Raw genomic sequence first — 11,147 nt, forward strand, 5'->3', positions numbered from 1 at the left:
TACCAGCTTGCAGTGGCTGCAGCTCCCTGCTACAGCCACCGGGGACTGCTCAAATCAGCGAACCCCCCCAAATCTTTTCCGAAGATTCGAGAACTTTGAATTGATTCGGACCTTTAAATTGGTCCCCTGATTCAATTCGGATTTGGAGATTCGGCCACCGAATCTGGCCAAATCACCTCTGAATCAAATCACCACCCAAAGCTTTGCACAACCCTACTGGCCAGTAAACCAAAGATACTTTACTAGATGATTGTAATCTGTGACAACATAGATGTCTGTGAGAGCAGAATTTGACTCCAGGTGGTAGGGGAGAAACAGGCAAAGGTTTATCCAGTTCCTTTCTGCAGATGATACTCATCTTGAATATCAGATCCAGATTTCTGTTGGTAGAATATACATTTTCTTTAAGAGTCTTATGTAATCATGGGCTGTCTTCTGTCCTTGGGTATCTGACTGTACATTTGGGTAAATGTATGTACAGGCATTTGGAAGAATGCATCTTGCTTTTCATTCTTGAAGCTAAAAGAAATAGCACATTGCTTAATTTTGTTTCCAGTAACCCAAACACTCCTCTGCGTTGTGGCCTACAAAAATTCAGTTAAAAAAATTAAAAAACAAGGGCAATTTCTGGCTATAGATTTTTTGAATAGAAGGAAGTCAAACCCATAACAAACCCACAATAAGTATTTCAGATTTTTAACTCACCAGAGTCTAAGCAGAATATTGACAAATTTTGTAATTAGGGATGTTCTCAAGCTGTGCTGAGATGCTGTCAGCTGCATTTTAATTTGAGGACATTTTTTGATGATGGAGGTATAAAACTGCTATTATGAAAATGCAAAGTAAAGAGAGCAGTATGAAGGCACCACTTTAAATACCAGTATAAAAATGAATGAAGACTACAGAGCTGTACTTTTCAGCATTCAGCACTGAAATATGGGATCGAAACTGAAGCCCTACTGTAAAGGGGAATATTAAGATACACAGTGAATGAATAATTAATGTTTATCTTTCTTCTCCATGCTTTCCTATTTCTCCCCTCCCAAATGAGCATTACAGTGTCATGCTTTGTTTATGTCCTCTGGCCCTTTTGTTTACACTTCATATTTATTTCTTGGCCAGTTACATTTTAGTGTTACCTATTCCTTTCAGCTTTGTGTCAACCTCTGGTCTCTTCTAAAAATGGACCTGCCTCTAAATCCCACAGTTGAGCACTACCAAAACTGCTTTGTGTGAAAAAGGATGGGAATTGTTTCAGAATTTAAATCTACATCCAAATTTTGGCTTCCTCTCTCTACTCTTCCCTTGCCTGGCTCTATCCTGTCAGAGCCAGATGACACCTTTTGGGCACTGTCCCAAACTGGAGGAGGGGATGAGAGGCCATTAATGGTAAGGAGTTTTGCAAACTGTTTCAGAGAAGTCCATGGAGCACAGCCAATGCTCACCTCTGCAATACAGAGCTGGTCAGGACATTTAAAATGACAACTATCTTTCCAAGGAATTAAAAACAATTTTTTTTTTCAAAATTTCCTATGCATCTTTTTAAAAACATCCCCCCCGTAGATAAAATGTAAACATTTTCCCACTTTCCCAATTGCTATCCCTTCCCTCTATTTTCATGTATTCCTTTTTTCCAGTGGACAAATTAAAAAAGGAGAACAGAGACAGAGAAGGGAAGGAACAGAAACAAAAACTAAATGCTGACAGTTTGAAAATCAGAAACCAGGGGTTTGGGCTGGCCATGCTTTCAAGCCTTTTTTAAATAAAAAAGTTCATGGAAAATGTTCATGGAAAAGGCCATTTTTTGTTTGTTTTCACTGGAAAATGTTCAAACAGCTCCCCTGAGGAGGGTGGGGTAGACACTGTCCTCCTCAGTTGATCATCTCTTCATCCCTTTACCGTGCCACACTTCCCCACTTAGTTTGGCTAATCTGCTACTCTATCCTCTCTCAAACCCATTGGTTTAAAAACGGATGTCAGCCTTTTGAATGGGGATTCCCACTTGGACATCCTGCCAGAAATAAGGTTTTTACACTTACGGTTGTGGTATGTGTGCGGGCCGGGAGTGATCCGGGGCCCTTTTTTCGCACCGCGGGCTGTGGCCAGCAGCCCGGACACGCGGGGTCGGAGAAAGCAGGAGACACGCTAGAATTAGGCACGGACGCTTAGTGGTTGATTCAAGATTGTTTACTTACACCGTAGATGGTCACGGTGTAGGCTGGACAGTTTCCCAGGTAAAGCTCCGCTTAAATCCCTATGTTAAGGACTCAGACAAAACTCTGACTCACACGAAGTTGTCGAGGCTCCATGGAACTTTTTTGCACGCAGGGAAGAGGGATACGTCGAGGATTGCGCTCGGCAATGGGGAGAAGAATCGATAGGTGGTCAGTCTATCGATCAGCCAGCCGCAGGGCAAATCTCTGTAGAGGCACTCTGCAGCATGCTTGAAGTTCTCCAACTTGGGCAGAAACCACCCAAGCCTCTTATACGGCCAGCAAGCCAATCGCTAGCCGCCACGTGGGAATAATTTAGAAACAACCAATAGTGGGGGGTCGAATTTAAATACAAATGGCGGGAACTCCTTGCAACGTGCATTTCTATGCTGCAAAGAAGAAATGCACCCTGCAAAGAAAGCTTCAAACGGCGGGAAAATAATTCAGCGGTGCCAAAGCGCACACAAACAAAAATCACACCCTTGGGTTGTGACAGTATGAATGAAACAGGCACATGCAGTCAGTCCACGTATTGTAATCTGCCCCTCCACCAGGGCTGTCTAGTCTTTATTACTATCCCTCTAATACAGCTGCCTGGAGGACCAGGGCTCTGTGATCATGGCACAATAGTGCTAGCTCCTGGTTCTGATTTCACTTATGGTAGTAGCAAATAGAGGTGAGCTGAGAATCAGATCCCACAGACTTAACATCTGCTGCCCAATAAAGATGACTGACATAGTTTTCAGGAGGTCCACAGACAAAACACTGGAACATTAAATATCAGTTGTCATTTACAGATCTAAAGCTGAGGACAAGACTTGGTCTGGATTAGCAGCCTGTGGAAGGCTATGGGCCTCATTGTTTTTAGGTGCTGGCTTTAAATTAGGGTAACCTGAATGACTGTTGGAGCTACTTCTGATTTTCACAAGGCTTAGTGAGATGAGAAATGTGCGCCCAGCATTTAGGTATTTTGACCTGTTTGATGTCACACCATGTTCCTATTTGGAGATCTGCTACAAACATAAATAGCTGGCGTATCTGAAGGCATGCATATTTTGGAAGGCATTTGAATTTTGGCAGAGTGTCTAGTAAAGATGAATATCAGCTCTGGGCTCACTGAACTTACTGGTACAATAAAGCTCAGAAAGAAATACTCACAGATCTAACAACAGTTCTGTTCCTGAAGGTATATGCTCTCATCTTGTTGAGTATATGCTCTTGTTTCACAGAGTGGATTGTATTCAGTTCAGATTTGATTAAATGAGAACCTTGAGGCCAAATTCCAGGACCTAAATAACTGAACTTTTCAGTTTGTTACAGCATAACAAAACCCAGGAGATGATGATGCGGTGAGATCTCTTCCAAAGATCATATACAAAAATGCCATTTCCCTCCTGTCTTTTGTATTAGTAAAAAAAAAAAAAAAAGTCATGTTTTTTTGTTTGTTTGTTTGTTTGTTTTTGCCAGGGTGGGAGAAAACATTTCCTTTTTTTTTTCCACAAGCTTTCTTAGATGGGTGTCTTTACCTACATCATCAGACTGTGGAAAGTTAAGCAGCAGCGCCTTGTTTTTTACATACATCAGAGGCCAGCTAACAGCATTGAAAATAATGTGCACTACTCGCCATGTCACCTTGCAACTGTTTTTTTCTGTAAATTTTATGACTGTGGTATATTTTACAAAAACTTTACAAGGATGCTGCCTGCTTTTAACTCTGCGACGCGGTAATGTTGGGTTAAGTTACGACAGCTTCATTTATATAAATTCTTCTTTTGAATGTCATAATGCAGGGGAATAAATGATCCTTCTTTACCCTGTCTCTGGACTATATAGTCACTCTGCTTTGTGTCCTGAGCACTGCGCTGTGCAGATCTCTGAGGCTCCCAGGCACATGGCACTGAGACAGTAGTGACTCCCAGAGTCACCATTCTCTCCTGGGGTTCCCTGCTGTCTCCAGAAAGTAACCTGCTTCTGTTGGTTGCTTGCAACATCTTGCTGACTGAGCTCTGCTGACTGGTTTGGTGGGTGAGGAGCAGAGCCAAGGCACTGCACACACACACCCACTCCCTGCTGACCTGAGCTCAGCAGACTCACAGATGCTCCCTGCCGGTGTGCTGGGATGTGTGACAAGTAGCCAGCACAGTGGGATGGGGTTCTTTTCATCCCCTTGGCTGTATGCATGGAAATGCATGGGGCAAGGTAAGCTGCCTGCACCTTGTTTGCCTACAATTGGCCAACACTGTTAGTTGGCAAAACACCATGGAAGGTAGTGGGTATCATTGCCACCCTTCATTGCAGATGGCTAAGAAACAGTTAAACTCCTTTTTGAAGTGATAGCTGTTTCCAAGCCAAAACACAGGCTAAATTCAAGCCAAACGTTGCCCAAAGTGAAGTCCTGTGTCTGCTCAGGAATTAGAACTAGGTGGGCAGAGGGAGTTGACTGAGTACTGTTTTTAATAGGGTATTGCATAGGTAGGGAGACAGACACCAGATGCAGGGAGAAAAGCTCTGGGTACAACCTGGATCAGCACTGTATGTGGCACTGAGTGAATCCCAGAGAGATGTTAGGCTTGGCTGAAAGAGGTTGTTGGCTGTGGGTAGGGAACTGCATTGTGCTCAGGGCAGTGGGACTTTTTGCAGTTATTATAAGCGAACAGGACTGTATCCAAACACCTGGGTTCATTATAGACTTCTCTCACCTGGAATAACCAGAAGGAACCTGGACTGCTGGTTACATGAGCAGGCCAGTGCAGCAGTTTCCAGGATAGGTGCATGCTCTTATCCTTTCCTTGCTGCTTTATCTGATGTCATTTACTTGTCACATGCCAACCTATTTCCATGGAGATTTAATGAACTGTGAAGAACATCCCCACACCTGCCTAAGGGCCAGTCAGAACCACAACCCCTCCGCTGACTATGGAGAGCATGTTTTGCAGACGCTTCCTTCTTGTGAATATTTTGGCTTATGCATGAGTTTGTGTGTGTGAATATGACCCAGGTGTGCAGCTAGGCCTCAGAGAGTACAGCTCACTACTTGGTCCTCAGATGGGCAGTTGGCATTCACAGGCTTACAGTGGGGGAACCTGAATGCAAAATTGTTCCTCTTGTTTTAGAAGTATTGAAAATGTGTATACCAGAGCACCCCCTGTTATGTAAACTTTGGGCGTGTCTACACATGACGCTACGTCACTGTAGCAATGTGCAATGGTGACGTAGTGTCAGTGGTCACAAACCGTGATGCCTCAGCTATGTCGCCATATCAATGCACTCCCTCATTATAGCATGTTGATATGGTGATGTAGCAGCTAAAAATAACTGTGCGTACTGCAGATTGAGCAATAAACTTTGGTAACTGGAAAGGAGTTAGATGGAGGCCCTGAAAAAGTTAGGAGTATTCACTTCTAAACATTTCAGAAAGCTAATGGATGATCAGTGTATGAAAAGGGGCCTGGGAACCCTGAATACTTTGCACTGAGGTAGGGGCCCTACTTCTTACTTGTGCCATGTTCAACAAATAAACTTGGCTTGCAGCATGTGTATTCAGTGTCCCATGCTTCAAAATGGCAATGGGGGCATTTGAACTAAAGCTTGTTCAATAAGCTTTAGTTCAAGTGCCCCCGCCACCATTTTGAAGTGCAAGGACGCTGAATAGATGTGATGTGGAGGCTGCTGGCAAGCGCTAATTAACACACTTGTTGCATTAATTAACATGCTTCAATGCGTGGTAATTAGCACATGTTGGAGCAGATGTCCAGCATGTGTATAGGTGCCATAAAAGAATTCAGTTGGGCATGACTGTAGGCACAAATCAACTTTTGTGGCTTTTTCCTTCCTATGAAATTGTCTTGATTTTGCTTTGGTTATGCCATTTTTCTGCTTCCTGATGCTTGTGGATCTAGGAAGTCAGTAAGCCCCCTGTATCCCTAATGTTTTAATCAAGCATAGGTGAAGGAGAGCTGACTTTATAAATAACCACTCAATGACAAGGAACAAGGTAAAGCAGAGTGGATTCAGCCAGGAAGTTGCAGTCACTGGGAGAACTTATAGTTAATGTTCTTGGCACACATGAACACTAGGAAAGCTTAGACTCTCCTATATAAAGAAAAAAGGATAGAATTTTGGGGAAAATGTTTTGTAATTCTCAGTGGTTGATAAAAACTACTAAGGACTAATACCAGTGTGATTAGCAAACCACTATAAATTTTTCCATTCTAGGTTGGGACATATACTCATGGTTTCTGAGAGTTCACAGGCAACTCAACATTTGTATATGTCACATAATCTGATTAGTGATAATCTATTCTGAATTTTTTATTACTTTATAGGGTAAAGTAGAATATTTATTCTAATGTCAAACTTAAAAAATAAGACTCACTTAAGAACCAACAGTTAATCACTTTGATTATGTTTAAAAACACAGCATATTTAAATGGCACCATAAAACACATGTTACTTGTTAAAAATGTTGTGAGTTGAAATTGATGAAACATCTGTTCAAATGGCAGAGTGTGCTATAGGTACTTTTCTTATGATCATGTTGGTACTAAAATGAAGGGCAGAAAATACAGTGTCGAATAGTAGTCATTGTAAGAACATCTCAAAAGGGTTCCAACTTGTGGACACTGCATGAAGGATATTTTGGCCTACAGGCATAATCCTTAACCATAGGAGATCTATACCAACAGAGTGAAAGATATGGCCTGTGGGCTGGATCTAGTATGTGGAGCTCTATGGGTCAGCCTCTGGGCCTTGGATCAACCCCACGCCACATATGGCATGTGCTGGCCCCATATACTGTATGAGGCATGTGAAATCAGTCTGGTTTGCACTGCATGTGGCCCATGGAGCTGGATCCAGTGCTGCAGGAGCTGCATGCAGCACAGGGGACCAGTCTGGCATGCCTGCTACACACAGCATCTGTGCCAGTCTGGATCAGGCCCTGTATGCCAGAGCCAACTCATAGGGCTGGTCCAAGGGCTAGTCCAGCACAGGTGGTGCATGAAGTGTGCGTCCTGTACTAGTCCTATATACCATATGTAGTGCAAGACCAAGACTGGGGCCTGCATGTACTGCATGTGGCACACAGGGCTGGACCAGGTGTGTATGCTGCATGTAGCGCATGGGGCTGTTTGGGGTACATGCTGCATGCAGCACACTACCAGACCAGCGCTGCACACTAGCTTCAGGACTGGTTTGGACTGGGCAGCAGATCAGCTCTGTGCACCAGAGCCAGTGTGTAGGGCTAGTCCAGCATGGACACCTTTTGCAGTGCATGCTCTGTGCCAGCTCTGCATGTGAGCCCTGGACTGGAGCCACCATGCATTGCATGCAGTGCACACAGCTGATCCGGGGCATGTACTGCTTGAGGTTTCCATGTCAGACCAGCCCTGTGCACTGGCTCCAGTGAGTGGGGCCAGACTATGGGGCCAGTCTGGCCTGCAGACTGGCCCCATGCCCCACCTAATCTGGCCTGTGGGGCAGGATGAGTTTGACATCCCAGTCTATGCAAATACAAGTTTTAAAAATCTTTTGTGGGTTCCTTTATCCTGCTACTCGTTTCCAGTTCAGAGGCCACTATTCAAGGTGCTTTGAAGGACTACTTGAGGTTAACAACCACCAAATAAAAGGAGTCAGTTCACAAGCTACCTATCAACTTCTGCCCTTAGACATCTTGTAAAAGCAATGATTCCAAGTTACTTACAGCTTCTTTCCACTGAAAATTATAGTAACAAGTAACAAGCCACACTAGATTCATAAAAATGTTTCTCCTTTGCTGTAAAAGAAATGACTTGAACACTGTAGCTTTCCGTGCCTCTCCCCCTGATCATCACACATCTGGATCTCCTTTGAACCTTGCCGCTGCCTTCTGGGTTGCACGGCTAGGCTACTGGCAGTGGCCTTGGGTCAGCTCCCCAGGGGTCTCGCTTGCCACGTCTTTGATGATTAGTTCTTTAGTGGGAGGAAGATGTTTAATCTCCCCTAGTACTCCCCCTTGGTTGTCCTCGTGATTATTGTTTCTCGGGGCTCCGTCTCCCCTACACCCCGCCTAACGCCAACCACAACGTTATCCGTCGGGGCTGGTGTTCTGGCCCTTACTGATGCTCAATCTCTTAAGGGCTAAGGCTGTGAGCTGCCAATAGTACTGGCACCAAACATCCACCGCCACCCTTTGGTGTTCCCTGATTCATGGGATGCTGGCCTCTGCCTGGGCTGCGGGTCCCCTTGACAGGTTACCCCCTCCCTGGGTTTGGTACCTTTTGCCCATTGTCTGCACCTAGGTTCTGGCTCTGTTGTCCTCACCAGTGTCCCAGTCACTGCTGCCGTTGGCCTTTGCCCGTGCTGGCCTCGTTGGTGATCCACTGGGCCTAGGTGGCCCACCTTGTCTCCCATGGTTCCCCCTCTGGGGCACCACCACCTATCCTCTGCTGCCGGCCCCTCGGTGCTCCTCGACCTCTCTGAGCTGGGTGGGAATGCCTCTTCCACTCCCCCCTGGCTTCCTTCCTGCCAGGGCTTTTATCTTGGTGCGGGGCGGCTGCCTGGCCAATCACCTCTGGCATGCTTTTATAAAGCGCACCCACACACATGCAGGAGCTGTTCCTGGCCCCTCCCAGCTCTACCGCAGGTTTTTCTTTTGATCTTGATTTCACTTTCACCGCCGGCAGCCGCTGGCGCAGTGTCCTGCCGCCTCTCTCTAGCTTCAGGTAAGCTTCCTCCACAAACACATCCTGTAACAATATCCTCATTCAACCTTAGAGAGAAAAGATGGGATATACTTTGTAGGAAAAAGCCTAAGGAAATGAACAAAATATGTCATCCTAAAATAGTTATAACAAAGGTAAAGTATACAACCAAAATAAATGACATAGCACACACTAACACAGTGGAGCTGGTTAAATATTATTCAACACTCTCCAAAACCAATGAATTTAGGACTTACATTCGGTCCATGAATCACTCTCTAACCTCTTTTGAATTCTGTGAACATAGTAATTATGCCTAGGTATTTGCCAAGTAATTCAGCAGATCCTTTTCAGGCTATTGACCATCCAGTCTGTGAATTGTTTGCTATGATTATTGGTTCTTCATCACATGTGATGTTGGCAATGGGATTATCTTCTGTTCCCTGAAGAGGAGGTGATGACAAATAATGAATAACATATTTCTAGTCCAAGTTTATGAAACTTCTGGGACATTCTTACAGGGTCTAGCTAATCCAGGTGGTAAAATGCTTCGGGGAAGAGAGTTTATTTTTGCTGGTGATCTGTGCTGCATCCTACAGGCAGGTGGGGCACCATTTAATCAGAACAAATGGTAGGTCATTTGCCTGAGCACTTGCATATGTAAGCAGATGCTTATAAATACTGGAGCAAAACCACTTAGAAAAATATTCCCCCAGGACATAATTTTTCCCAGGAAACCCATGAATTTAGCTCACGTAGGCCGCGACCAAACAAGCATGGCTGTGCAATATGCTGCACCACACACCACATATTCAAGTGTTCTCTGTGCTGCAAGGTAGCAGTGTGGGTTAGTTTTTTTTTGAGCCTGGAAAATCCTGGGGTCAAAAAAACCGGCACACAAAAAGTGGGGCGGCACATGCGAGGGCAGCACGTGCCACCCAAAACCAGAGCCTGGCTGTCCAGAGCCACACTATGGCTGCTGGCCAGGCTCCGAGTCACTGCTGCAGCCCCAGGAGGCCCCCGGGATCCCAGGCAAGACTGCTGGGGCTAACCCAGTGCTGGCCCCAGCCTCCCCTACACCACCCGGGGTAACCTGCCATGCATCAGAGGGCACAGGCATTCCTCAGGGACAAGTAGCAGCAGCACCAGGTATGCTGTTCCTTCTTGTTCATAGGGAAACAGACATACACACTCATGTGGACACAGCCATACTGTTGGAAGGGTTAGAGAGTTCATAAGACAGGCAGGGCTGTAAGCTCCAACAGGTACAGGAGAGGCTGGTATGGCCCCTGCCTTCTATGGTTGGAAATAGCGGCTTTGGTTCTGCTCTTGGATCCACATGGGCAGACTTCAACTGGCATTCCTATCATGAAATTTCTGAACATGGGTGCCCTGAACATGAATGCCCTGACCATCTTTTTACTCTGATAAGCTGTTGCCCAAGTGGAGATTTTGACCAAACATTTAGAAAGTAAAAAAATTATAAGTTTTAAAATAATTTTCCATGTATAGAATGTTATTATTGGAGAGTTGTCTTAAATTTATCCCCCGCACCACTGCAGTGGGAAAAGCAGCAGCAAGGGTGAGGATGACTGTGCGGGGAGGGGGCAGGTAGTCCCTATCACTTGTCCATGCATCACTTGGGCCCCCTACAACCTGCCCCCACTGGCAGTGCCTGGGTCCTTGCCACTGGTAGCCTCTGTCCCCTGCCTGTTCCCCACAGCCTCTTTCGCCTACTTGCCCCATCCAACCTCTGCCTCTTCCTGAAGCCTTTACCCCCCTGCAGCTGCTGCCCACCCCCAGACACTATTCCCTTGCAACCTCTGTTCCCCTGCAGCCTCTACTCCCCCCTCCTCCCCATGGCCTCTACCCCGTCCCCTCCTGCAGCCTCTACTTCTCCACAGCTTCTGGCCCCTGGGTGCCCTCCCCACCCAGCCTCTGACCCCTCCCCTTGCCTACTCCTTACTGTCAGGTGTGGCTCCAGCTCTATTCCCTCCCTGGTGTGGAGGAAATGCAAGCTCTGGCCCCTGCCTGGCCATGCAGTGGATTTGGCCCTAGGAAGCTGTTGCATGGCTGGGCTGGGGCTGAGGGGGACCTGGCAGAGCTGGGGGGCAGGGGGAGATGGGAGGCAGGAGGCTGCTGTAGCTCTCACTCTGACCCTAACCCAGGCTTGGGGCTGGAGTCAGAGCTGCAGTAGCCAGCTGGCCCATTCCCCCCCCCCCCCCCTGTTCAGGGAATGAACAACAGGGGGCGC

This window comes from Alligator sinensis, unplaced genomic scaffold (assembly GCF_000455745.1).
Source record: "Alligator sinensis unplaced genomic scaffold, ASM45574v1 scaffold434_1, whole genome shotgun sequence".
NCBI classification, from domain to species: domain Eukaryota; kingdom Metazoa; phylum Chordata; order Crocodylia; family Alligatoridae; genus Alligator; species Alligator sinensis.